Source organism: Myotis nattereri, assembly GCF_964212035.1.
Source record: "Myotis nattereri genome assembly, chromosome: 4".
NCBI lineage: Eukaryota > Metazoa > Chordata > Mammalia > Chiroptera > Vespertilionidae > Myotis > Myotis nattereri.
In genome coordinates, this window is record NC_138079.1 from 100388364 (window position 1) to 100401245 (window position 12882).

The window sequence follows — 12882 nt, forward strand, 5'->3', positions numbered from 1 at the left end:
CCCTGGTGATTCCCAGAGACCCCCCACCCACCCAATTTACAACCCCACCCAAGCTATGCACATTGGCTTTTGCATATGAATGGCCTGTCCTTTCTTTGCCTAAAACCTGTCAAACTGCAGCTGGGTTAGAGAGCCCCAGAGCTTCCAAAAGAAGGCCCAAGGTCCGGCAGCAACAGCCTGCCTTGCGTCACAACTGGACCTCGTCTGGGCACCTCCAAACCCCATACAAAGAGGAGGAATCTGCAGATGTCTCTGTAGCTCCTGCTGGGCAGCCCCAGACAGTGGCTGACCTTGCACCTCCTTGGAGATCCAAGAGCCAGTGTACCCAGTGGTCAGAGTGAGACCATACCAGATTACAACTCTTCACATCCATAAGAGACAGACTCAGGGGTATACTCAGTGAGCACCAAAGCCTCACTGAAGCAAGTCCTGTCCCATAAGGGTGTCTTCTGTGCAACAGATCTTCCAGTGTAGACACAGCTGGTCATCACAGCCAGTTGGCCTGGAGATCAATTCCTCCCAGTGATACCAACAACAATCAAGGTTTAACTACAACAAGACTGTGCAAACAGCCCACAAAGGGGTGCACTAACGGCATCCACCTCAGGTGACTGGGGAGGCTGAGCCACTGGGCCCTATAGGACACCTACCATACAAGGCCACTCTCTCAACTCAAGGAGACTTAGCAGCTCCACCCAATTCATAGAAACAAACACAGGAAAGCAGCCAAAATGAGGAGACAAAGAAATCACAAATGAAAGAAATGGATGAAAGCAAACTAATGGATATAGAGTTCAAAACCACGGCTATAAGGTTACTAAAGAATCTTCTAAAAACCTCTGAGAAATTTAGTGAGACCCTCAAGGATACGAAAAAGGACCAATTAGAAATTAAGCATACACTGACTGAAATAAAGAATAATATACAGAGATCCAACAGCAGGCTAGAGGATCCCAAGAATCAAGTCAAATATTTGAAATACGAAGAAGCAAAAAATACCCAACTAGAAAAACAAAAAGAAAAAGAATCCACAAATATGAAGATAGTGTAAGGAGCCTCTGGGACAACTTCAAGCGTACCAACATCCGAATTATAGGGGTGCCAGAAGAAGAGAGAGAGCAAGATATTGAAAATCTATTTGAAGAAATAATGACAGAAAACTTCCCCTACCTGGTGAAAGAAATAGACTTACAAATCCAGGAAGCTCAGAGAACCCCAAACAAGAGGAATCCAAAGAGGACTTTTGCCAAGGGCAAAAGACAAAGAGTGAATCTTAAAAGCAGCAAGAGAAAAACAGTTAGTTACCTACAAGGGGGTACCCATACGACTGTCAGCTGATTTTTCAACAGAAACTATGCAGGCCAGAAGGGATTGGCAAGAAACATACAAAGTGATGAATAGCAAGAACCTACAACCAAGATTACTCTACCCAGCAAAACTATCATTTAGAATTGAAGGTCAGATAAAGAGCTTCACAGACAAGAAAAAGCTAAAGGAGTTCATCACCACCAAACCAGTATTACATGAAATGCTGAAGGATATTCTCTAAGAAGAGGAAGAAGAAGAAAAAGGTAAAGATAAAAAAAAATAATGAACAACTAAGTCCCAACAAATACATATCTATCAACATGTGAACCTAATCAAATGAATAAAAAACCTGATGAACAGAACAGACTGGTGAATATAATAGAATCAGGAGCACGGAAAGGGAGCAGACTGACAATTCTCGGGGGGAAGGGGTTGTAGGGGGTATGGGAAGAGATTGTACAAAGAGCTTACACCTATGGAGGAGGTCAGTGGGGTGATGTGGGGGGGAAAGCCTGGAGTGGGGTGGGAACCAGGTGGAGGGGAGCTATGGAGGAAAAAAAAGGAACATCTGTAATAATCTGAACAATAAAGATTTTGTTTAAAAAAGTACAGATAGCATCATACTCAATGGGAAAAGACTAAAATCTTTCTGCCTAAAATCAGAAATGAAATAAAGATGCCTAATACCACCTGATATTTAGCATTATACTGGACGTTTTATAGAGAGTAAATAGGCAAGAAAAAGAAAGAAAAGGCATTCAAATTGGGAGAAAAAGAAGTAAATCTTTCTCTAAACATAGATGACATGATTCTATATATAGAAAATTCCAGAGTCCACATAAAAACTACTAAAGCTAATAAACAAATTCAGCAAAATTGCAGGATCAAGATTAACGAAAAGTCAGTTGTATTTTTATACACCAGTGATAAACACTGTGAAAACTAAATTAAGAAAATAATTCCATTGCCCTAACCGGTTTGGCTCAGTGGCCCCGATAGAGCATCGGCCTGTGGACTGAAGGGTCCCAGGTTCGATTCCGGTCAAGGGCATGTACCTTGGCTGAGGCACATCCCCAGTAGGGGGTATGCAGGAGGCGGCTGATCAATGTTTCTCGCTCATCGATGTTTCTAACTCTCTATCGCTCTCCCTTCTTCTCTATAAAAAATCAATAAAATATATTAAAAAAAGAAAGAAAATAATTCCATTTATAATAGTATCCAAAAGAATAAAATATATAGGTACAAATTTAACTAAGGAGATGAAAGACTTGTGCACTAAAAACTACAAAACATTGCTAAAATAAATTAAGAAGACATATATAAAAGGAAAGTACTTCATGTTCATGGATTAGAAGACTTATCATTGTTAATATGGCAGTACTCTCAAAGCAATCTGAAGATGCAATGCAATCTCTATCAAAATTCCAATGGTCTTTTTTTTTTTGCAGAAATGGAAAAGCTAATCCTCAAATTCAAATAGGATTGCAAGGGACCCTGATTAGCCGAAACAGTCTTGAAAAAGAACAAAGTTGAAAGATTCACATTTCCCAATTTCAAAACCTACTACAAATCTATAGTATTCAAAATAATGTGGGACTAGGATTATATAGAGAGACATACAGACCACTAAAATCGAATTAGGGCCCCAGAAATAAACCCAGACATCTATGGCCAACTTATTTTCAATAAGATCATTCAATGGACTGATAAAATAGTCTCTTCAACAAATGGTGCTGGGACAATTAGATAGTCACATGCAAAAGAATCAAGCTGGACCCCTATCTCACACTATCCAAAAAGATTAATAAAAATGGATCTATGACATAAATATAACAAATAAAACTATAAACCTATAGAAGAAAACATCAAGGTAAATCTTTATGACCTTGTATTTGACAATGGATTTTTTTATTTTTTAAAAATATATTTTTATTGATTTCAGAGAGGAAAGAAGAGGAAGAGGGGGAGATAGAAACTTCAATGATAGAGAATCATTGATCCACTGACTCCTGCAGGCCCTGCACTGTGGAATGAGCCTGCAACCTGGGCATATGCCCTGACCTGGAATCGAACCATGACCTCCTGGTTCCTAGCTTGATGCTCAACCACTGAACCATGCCAGCTGGGCTGACAAGGGATTTTAAATATGACACTAAAAGCAAAAGCAACAAAGGAAAAGTAGATAAATTAGACCTCATCCAAATTTTAAATTTTTTGTTTAAAAGACATTATCAAGAAAGTGAAAATAAAACCTACATAAGGAGATAAAATATGTGCAAATCATATTAGGATAAGGGTTAATATCCAGAATATATAAGGAACTCCTATAACTTAAAAGTAAAAAGACAAACAACCCAGTTTTAACATGACCAAAGGATTTGAGCAGATATTTTTCCAAAGAAGAGAAATGATCAACAAACACATAAAAATGTGTTCAATAGTATTAGTCACTGGGGAAATGCAAATCAAAACCACAATGAAAGACCACTTCATAGTAATTTAAATGTCTATAATCTATAATAATAAAAGCATAATGTGCTAATTAGACCAGATGTCCTTCGGGCTACCTTTTGGATGAGGTTGGGGCTGCAAGGGAAGCCCGGCTCTGGGTGCCAGAGGGAAGCCGGTGCCAGCAGCTGGTGGAAGGAAGGCCTACTCTTGCAGAATGTTGTGCATCGGTCCTCTAGTAATAATATAAACTAGGAAAATAGCTAGTGTTGGCAAGGATGTAGAGCAAGTGAAACACCTGCACATGGCTGGGGGGAATGTAAAATAGTTCAGCCACTATAAAAAAGTTTGACTATCCCTCAAAAATTAATCATAGAATTACCATATGACCCCACAGTTCCACTCCTTGATGTATACCCCAAAGAATTGAAAGCAAGTATTCAAAAACTTGTACATGAATATTTATAGCAGCACTATTCATAATAGCCAAAAAAGTAGAAACAACTCACATGTCCATCAACAGATGAATGGGTAAACAAATTGTGGTATATTAAAATTATGGAATATTATTCAGCCAAAAAAGTAATGTAGTGTTGATACATGCTACAATGTAGATGAACCTCAAAAACATTACACTAACTGGAAAAAAAGGCCAGACACGCCCCCCCCCCCTTTTTTAACTGCTTGATTCTATTGATATTAAATATTCAGAATAGATAAATCTACTGACACAAAAAGATTTCTGGTTGCCAAAACTCCGGGGAGATAGGAATGGGGAACAACTACCTAATGGATATGTGCTTTTCTTTGAGAGTGATGGAAATGTTTTGAAACTAGAGATGGTGGTTGCACAACGTTGTGAATGTACTAAATGTCACTCAATTGCTCATTTAAAACGATATCTTTACTAGAGGTCTGGTGCACGAATTCATGTACCAGTGGGGTCCCTTGGCCTGGCCTGCAGGATGGGGCCGAAACTGGCTCTCTGACATCCCTCGTGGGGTCCCGGATTGTGAGAGGGCACAGGCCAGGCTGAAGGACCCCACTGGTGCACGGTCGGGGCTGGGGAGGGTTGCGGGAGGTTGACCAGCTGGGGAGGGACTGCAGGAGGGCTCCAGGGTGTGTCTGGCCCATCTCGCTCAGTCCAGATCGGCAGTACCCCAGCAGCAAACTAACCTACTGATCAGAGCATCTGTCCCCTGGTGGTCAGTGCACATCATAGCAACTGGTTGACCAGTTGACTGTCTGCCCCCTGGTGGTCAGAGCATGTCATAGTGAGCGCTTGAGTGGCCTTAGCATATCATTAGCATATTACACTTTGATTGGTTGAATGGCCTACCAGTTGACCAGACACTTAGCATATTAGGCTTTTATTATATAGGATTGATTTCAGAGACAAAGGGAGAGGGAGAGAGAAAAAAATATCAATGATGAGAGATAATCATTGATCCAAAGCCTCCCTGAGGGTCAAGTCTGCAACCCATGCATGTGCCCTAATTGGAATCAAACTGTGACCTCCTGGTTCATGGGTCAAGGCTCAACCACTGAGCCATACCAACCACGCTCAATTGTTCACTTTTAAATGGTTATTTTTATGTGAATGTTGCCTCATTAAAAAGTTTCCCATAAAAAATCAACTTGCCATATTTATGTGTATCTAATTCTGGACTTTTTATTCCATTGATCTATGTGTCTGTCTCTTTACCAACTGAACCACACCAGCCAGGGCTATAAGAGTGCCTCTTAACTCAAAGAAGAATAGTTTGGAAACGGAGCTTCTCCTTTTAGGAGGATAAATAGCTTTAATGCTGGGTAATGCTTACTCACGATAGTTACAGGATGACGAAACTTTTTAAAAATTATTATTTGTGTGTGTGTTTTGTTAATCCTAACCTGAGAATATTTTTTCATTGATTTTTAGAGAGTGGGAGGTGGAGAGACATAGAGAAACATTGCTGTGAGACACATCAATTGGTTGCTTCCCGCATGCACCTGCAACCAAGGGCACGCACCTGCCCTTGACCAGAATCAAACCTGGGACCTCTCAGCCCACAGGTAGACACTCTATCCACTGGGCTAGAGCTGAAGAAACATTTAAAAAACCATTTTTCTAACTCTTCTGTGCAAGAAATGATTATTCCTTAAGCTACTAACTTTTCTAATTTAAGATTTTTTAAATTAAAAATACTTAATTTTACTTTTCTCCTCATGAACATTAAAGATCATTCACTTTCCCCCTCCAATGCTTTGAAACTGTGCAGTTGTTTGTACAAATCATGGACAAATACTTAGTGTGAAAATTATGTTGTTGGAAATATAGGGTGTCCCCCAAAATGTATACTAGTATGCACACTTTGAATGATAAAGGTGGTATTTATTAAAATACATTTCATTTAACAGCTACCAGCTGTTAAAGTATGTATACATTTTTGTGCCTTGTACATCTATTGGTTTAAAAAAATTCATCAGTAAGCTTATTTTTCCATAAAGGTGCAGTGTATCCAAGTACTATAAAGCTTAATCTGTTGAGTTAGTGCTAAGAGTGGTGCAATATCTATCATCTTACTGTGATAGAAATTAGAAGTGATTTTGATAGTTTTCCCAAATCTGAAAACTCAACACAAGAGCTTGCTTACTTAATTTCTCAGGTAGATGGGGGAATTACTTTAAGTACAGAAATGATCAGATATGTGTATATCATATTGGAGGAAAGCAGTTCATTGTGGCCCAGTTACCATTCACAAAATTCACACAAGAAGAAAACCCTACAATAAAGCAAGGTTAGTAAATGCTTCAAAAAGTGCTTAGGGTTTGCTCCCCAATGAACCCACACAAGAAAGAAACTATAAAAGTGACAAGTGTGGAAAAGATTCAGTAATAATATGCTTGTGTACTCATTTGGAAAGGACACAACTATAGAGTATAGGTAAAGCTTCAACATTTCCTACCTGAGGATACTTCAGAGACTCTATACAAGAGAGAACCCACAGAAAGAATGTGAGAACTTCAGCAAATAATCCACTCTAGTACTAGAGGGAAAGCCCCTCAGACAGTGGTTGGCAAACTGCGGCTCGTAAGCCACATGCGGCTCTTTGGCCTCTTGAGTGTGGTTCTTCCACAAAATACAGACTTCTGCACATGGGCTATGAAGTTTCAATCACACTGTACATGCGCGCCCGCACGTGGTATTTTGTGGAAGAGCCACACTCAAGGGGCCAAAGAGCCGCATGTGGCTCACGAGCCGCAGTTTGCCGACCACTGCCCTAAGAGAAAAGGTAGTTAACAGGTAGCCATGATCCATTACACATGAGCGTAGAAACTGCAGGTGCTCAGTAAGCACTTGTCAGTGGAATGACTCAGTGAATGCTTTAAAAATATTTTATGGAGTTCAAATATTTTGTTATCCCAACTGTCCAGTTGGATGGAAAAGACTGCTTAGCATCCTTCTCAAGCTCTCTTGGGGAATTAAACTGTTCTCACTTTTCCAAAAACCGATTGAAACCCCAACAGTCTTAGTTTTAGTTTGATTCCAAGTCCTCATTCCCGTTAAGATAGCTGAGGTTCTTATGATCAGCTTGAAGTTCCAGAATCCATTTAATGGTGGGGAGAACTCTGGGTCTGGGATGTGCCCAGCACTTTGGCCACTTAGACTAGGGCAGAGGGGTTGAGGATTTGGGGGCTAGCTTTGGTTTGTCTTAGAAATCATCTGGGTATGGAGGATATATTTGTGAGAATTGTGAGAACTTTAATACTAATATTGGAAACTGAATATAGGGTCATGTCTCAGATTTTATTTTTAAAATAAGCCTCAATATTTTATTGATTTTAGAGGGAGGAGAGAGCAAGAGCAAGTGAGACTTGTTGTTCTACTTATTCATACATCCATTAGTTGTTTCTTGTATGTGCCCTGACTGAGGATCAAACCCGTTAACTTTGGCATATCAAGACGATGCTCTAACCAACTGAGCTACCCAGCCAGAGCAATAGATTTTGTATTTAGGTTGTTCTTTTAGTTATCTGCTCTTATCCCAGTGATAAGGCTATAAAAGTTCCTTTAACAATTTCCACATGTCCACCCCAAATTCCAAGCATAAGGAGTTTTGAGACATTGTGCTGCAGGCTATTGGCTAAGCTAGGACATTCCCACTGGAGACTTCTCACTCCCCAAATGGTGTCCTACTCCTGCTTTCCTACTCAAGCTTCTTCCCAACTGTCACCCCTTAGCCCAGGTAGAGCAACCACTTCCTTTATACACCAATATGGGTGTAGGATTTGCCATATATCCCGTGGTTTTTTTTTTTTGGTTTTTTTTTGAGGCACAACTCACACAAGGTTCCACAGGGGTAGTTACCAACCATTCCTTGAAATCTGTACTCACATGAGGAATGAAAGGCAACCCCTACTCTCTCCCTACCTCATTGGTCAATAGAAACACATTTTGTGCACATGGGGCAGTGGTGTATAAGGGAACAAAGAACAAGGAAAGAGGAATGAGGCCAGAGGGAGAAGACTGCCTTGTCCACTTAAACTGACCTCCTAGGATATGTGCCCTGATAAGGAATGAGTCTTTTTTTAATATCTTATATAGTCCTTCTTGTTGTTTTTTGTTTTGTTTTGTTTTTTAAATATATTCTTATTGCCGAAACCGGTTTGGCTCAGTGGATAGAGCATCGGCCTGCGGACTGAGGGGTCCCGGGTTCGATTCCAGTCGGGGGCATGTACCTGGGTTGCAGTAGGAGATGTGCAGGAGGCAGCTGATCGATGTTTCTCTCTCATCGATGTTTCTAGCTCTCTATCTCTCTCCTTTCCTCTCTGTGGAAAATCAATAAAATATATTTTAAAAAAAAAATAAATATATTCTTATTGATTTCAGAGAGGAAGGAAGAGGGAGAGATAGAAACATCAATAATGAGAATCATTGATCAGCTCCCTCCTGTAAGCCCCCCACTGGGGGTCGAGCCCACAACGTGGGTACGTGCCCTTGACCGGAATCGAACCTGGGACCTTTCAGTTCGTAGGTCAACACTCTATCCACTGAGCAAAACTGGTTAGGGCCATTGTTGTTTTACTTAATATTTTGACTTTTACCTATAGTCTTGTAAGTTCCTAGTGTTCCCATCAGTGTTACATCAGCTTGGTGGAGCATCCATAGGAACTAGATCTTTCCTAAGGACCAAAGGCCAAGTGAAACGGAAAACAAAAAGTTTCAAAGCTCTAATATAAGAGCCACCTCTATTAAAAACAGGCCAGGTAATACTGCAGAAACACACAGCACACATCTCAGTGATTAAACACAAATGTTTATTTCTTGTTCCCACAAAGCCCATTATAGGCTTGGGGGACTCACAGAACAGCTAACCCACTATGTAAGGGACTCAGCATTCTAGACTGGTTTGATCTCATGACACCTCTCTCTATATGTGCTTCCACGATTGAGGCAAGAAAGGAGAGCACTAGAGAGTCTTGTACCAACAAATAAATGCTTCAGCCCAGAAGTGAGGCTTCTGCTAGCAACCCACTGAACAAAATGACCTGATGACCTTGTCTAACTACAAGGAGTAAAGCATAACCTTTCTCTTTTTTTACTGTTCACTAGAATACAAGCTCCATGTGGGTATCCATTTTTTTCTTTTTTTAAATATATTTTATTGATTTTTTATAGAGAGGAAGGGAGACAGACAGAGAGTTAGAAACATCGATGAGAGAGAAACATCAATCAGCTACCCCCTGCAAACCCCTCTGGGGATGTGCCCGCAACCAAGGTACATGCCTTTGACCGGAATCAAACCTGTGACCCTTCAGTCCGCAGGCTGATGCTCTATCCACCGAACCAAACCAGTTAGGGCCATTTTTTTTCTTGTTCACTATTATATCCTTGGTCTAGAACAGTGCCTAGGTGCATAATAGGCCATCATTAAATTAAGTAAATGAATGAATGTACTACCAATAAGAAATTCACATGTATCTTTGGAGAAGAGATGAGTCCCAGGGATCTAAAGCTGAGGGTGTTGGGTAAGAGCTACTCACTAAAGCTTCAGAGCTGGCCATGCTTAAGAAATAATTTTTGGTGGCCTGCCAGTGTAACTCAGTGGGTAAGTGTGGACCTATGAACCAGGAGGTCATGGTTTGATTCCTGGTTAGGCCTGGGTTGTAGCCTCACTCCCCAGTAGGGGGCATGTAGGAGGCAGCCAATTGATTTTCATCATTGATGTTTCTAACTCTCCCTCTCCCTTCCTCTCTCTGAAATCAATTTTAAAAAGCATTTTTTAAAAAAATGATCATTAATGCCGAAACCGGTTTGGCTCAGTGGATAGAGCGTCGGCCTGCAGACTGAAAGGTCCCAGGTTCGATTCCGGTCAAGGGCATGTACCTTGGTTGCGGGCACATCTCCAGTAGGAGATGTGCAGAAGGCAGCTGATCGATGTTTCTCTCTCATCGATGTTTCTGACTCTCTATCTCCCTTCCTCTCTGTAAAAAATCAATAAAATATATTAAAAAAATGATCATTAAAAACAAATACTTGGTGTAGTTCAACTTCTGGAAGAAAATAATTCCCACTGAAGAAGCCAGATCAAAGCTCAGGTGATATATACAAAAAAAACACTGAAGCCACAAACCAAATCAATTCAGCATAACCACCACAACTAGTGCTCAACTCCTAAAAGAAGCTGCAAGAGCCACAAATGCATCTACTCCTTAAATATAGTCAGTTCACCCAATATATCTGGGAAGCAGGAGAAAGGGAAAGAAATGCACATTGATTAAGCATCTACTATTGGCCAGGCTGGTAGGTGCTTTTCTTTCATCAATCCCAGTAATCCCCAGATCAACCCTGAGGTGAGTGTTTTTCTATACATAGAGAAAATGGAGACTGGCTGGTGCCTGAGGGGAGGGGGATGGGGTGACAGGATAAAGGTGATAGGATTAGCTAAAGAACATATATACATACCCCATGGATGCGGACAACAGTTTGGTGAAGGCCGAGGGATGGGGGAGGCAGGGGTGGGTGGAGGTGGGCAAATGGTGGGGAAGAGGGGGACACCTGCAATTATGTCAACATTAAAAAAATTTTTAAAAAGAAGAGAGAAAATGGAGACTTAAGAATGTTTCAATAACCAATCAAGAAACAAAAATGTTGCCAAAGCCGGTTTGGCTCAGTGGATGGAACTGAAGGGTCCCAGGTTCGATTCCGGTCAAGGGCATGTGCCTTGGTTGCGGGCACATCCCCAGTGGGGGATGTGCAGGAGGCGGCTGGTCAATGTTTCTCTCTCATCGATGTTTCTGACTCTCTATCTCCCTTCCTCTCTGTAAAAAAATCAGCGAAATATATTAAAAAAAAAAAAAGAAACAAAAATGTTTCATAAGCTGAAAACAGATATAATACAATGTTATCTAGGCTGACTCCACAGGGATAACATACAAAGTCCTGACAATCCTGCCTTCAGGTCTGACTAAAGCAGCCAAGTGACAGCCAACAGACCCACTAGCTTTGGGGTCTTGAACAAGTCCCTGTATCTCTTTGTGCCATAACTTCCTCATTTATAAACTAACTAGAGGCCCAGTGCATGAAATTCATGCACTGGGGGGGGGGGGTCCCTCAGCCTGGCCTGCACCCTCTCACAGTCTGGGACACCTGGGGGATGTCTGCTTGTGGGCTTAGGAATTGGGCCAAAGCCGCAGTCAGACATCCCTCTCATAGTCCGGGACCCCTCACTCCTTACTGCCCGCCTGCAGTGGAGGCAGGAGAAGCTTCTGCCACCGCCACTGTGCTTGCCAGCCATCAGCCTGGCTTCTGGCTGAGCAGCGCTCCCCTGTGGGAGCGCACTGACCACCAGGGAGCAGCTCCTGCATTGAGCATCTGCCCCCTGGTGGTCAATGCATGTCACAGCGGCCGGTCATTCTGCTGTTCAGTTGATTTGCATATTAGGGTTTTATTATATAGGATAGATTTGGAAGAGATAATTTAACCCCTTTCCTGATACAACCTGAAAGCTCTAACAAGAACACATCTGTATTAAAGGTAAACATAGATAAAGCGTGAGTTATAATATCTACTGCCTATAGGTTTTCAGTAGTCTATTAAGCATCAACCAAGACTACTATTAAATGCTGAAGAAAACAGATACAGGTAGACCCTGCCTTATAGTTTACAGTGTAAGACAACCAATATGGATGTGGATTAGCTCACTTTTGCCAACCACTCTGCATCAGTTCCCAAAACTATCCTTTTGGAAACCTGGTACCCCGCTGAATGGATTCCTGGGTCACCATGTACAGTAAAACACAGGATCCTGCCTACAGCACATGTTCCAGTTCCCAGACATACAAATCTCTCCTGATTCTTAATAACAAAAGCCAAATGAAAAAGAAAACAAAATCCTGAGAAGTGAATCCAGGACTCCCATTTCTTTTAGGCCTCGGGAAAGTACTAATTTTTATGGCTATGTTATCCTATTGACATTATGAGGAAAGGAAACAATCTAGTTTCTTTTATTGCAGAAAAAATTTCTTTACATCTAATATATTATTCCATGGCTGAAAAGTCTAACCCATCCTATATAATAAAGAGGTGATATGCAAATTAACCCTCACATCCTCACAAAGATGGCTGCCTATGACCAGGCCAGCAGAGGGGATAGTGAGGGACGATCAAACGACTGAACAAGCAAGCTGCGTGGGGCAACCAGGCCAGCGGGGGGGCTGTGAGGGGTGACCAGGCCAGTGGGGGAGGAGGGGGTCAGTAGGGGGCGACCAGGCCGGCAAGGGGTACAGTAAGAGGTGATCAGGCCGTTGGGGATGGGGGGGGCAGTTAGGCATGACCACATCGGCAGATGGGGGTGCAGTTGGGGGCAATTAGGCTGGCAGGGGGGGGCAGTTAGGGGCAACTAGTCCAGCAGAGGGGGGCAGTTGGGGACCAGGCCGGCTGGGGGGGCAGTAAGGGGTGACCAGGCCAGTGGGAGGGGGGGGCAGTTAGGAGCAACCATACCGGCAGGGAGGGGGCAGTTGGAGGCAACCTGGCCAGCAGTGGGGGGCAGTTAGGGGTGACCAGGCCGGCAGGAGGGCAGTTAGGGGCAATCAGGCCAGCACACAGAGGCAGTGAGGGGCGATCAGGTCAGCAGGCAGGTG

At 42.2% G+C, this 12882-nt stretch overlaps 1 protein-coding gene across 1 annotated transcript in view; it reads right to left on the reverse strand.

Annotated features, from left to right (window-relative positions):
* Positions 1–12882, reverse strand: part of ZNF263 (zinc finger protein 263) — a 57168-nt gene that overhangs the window by 16347 nt on the left and 27939 nt on the right. The window lies entirely within an intron of this gene.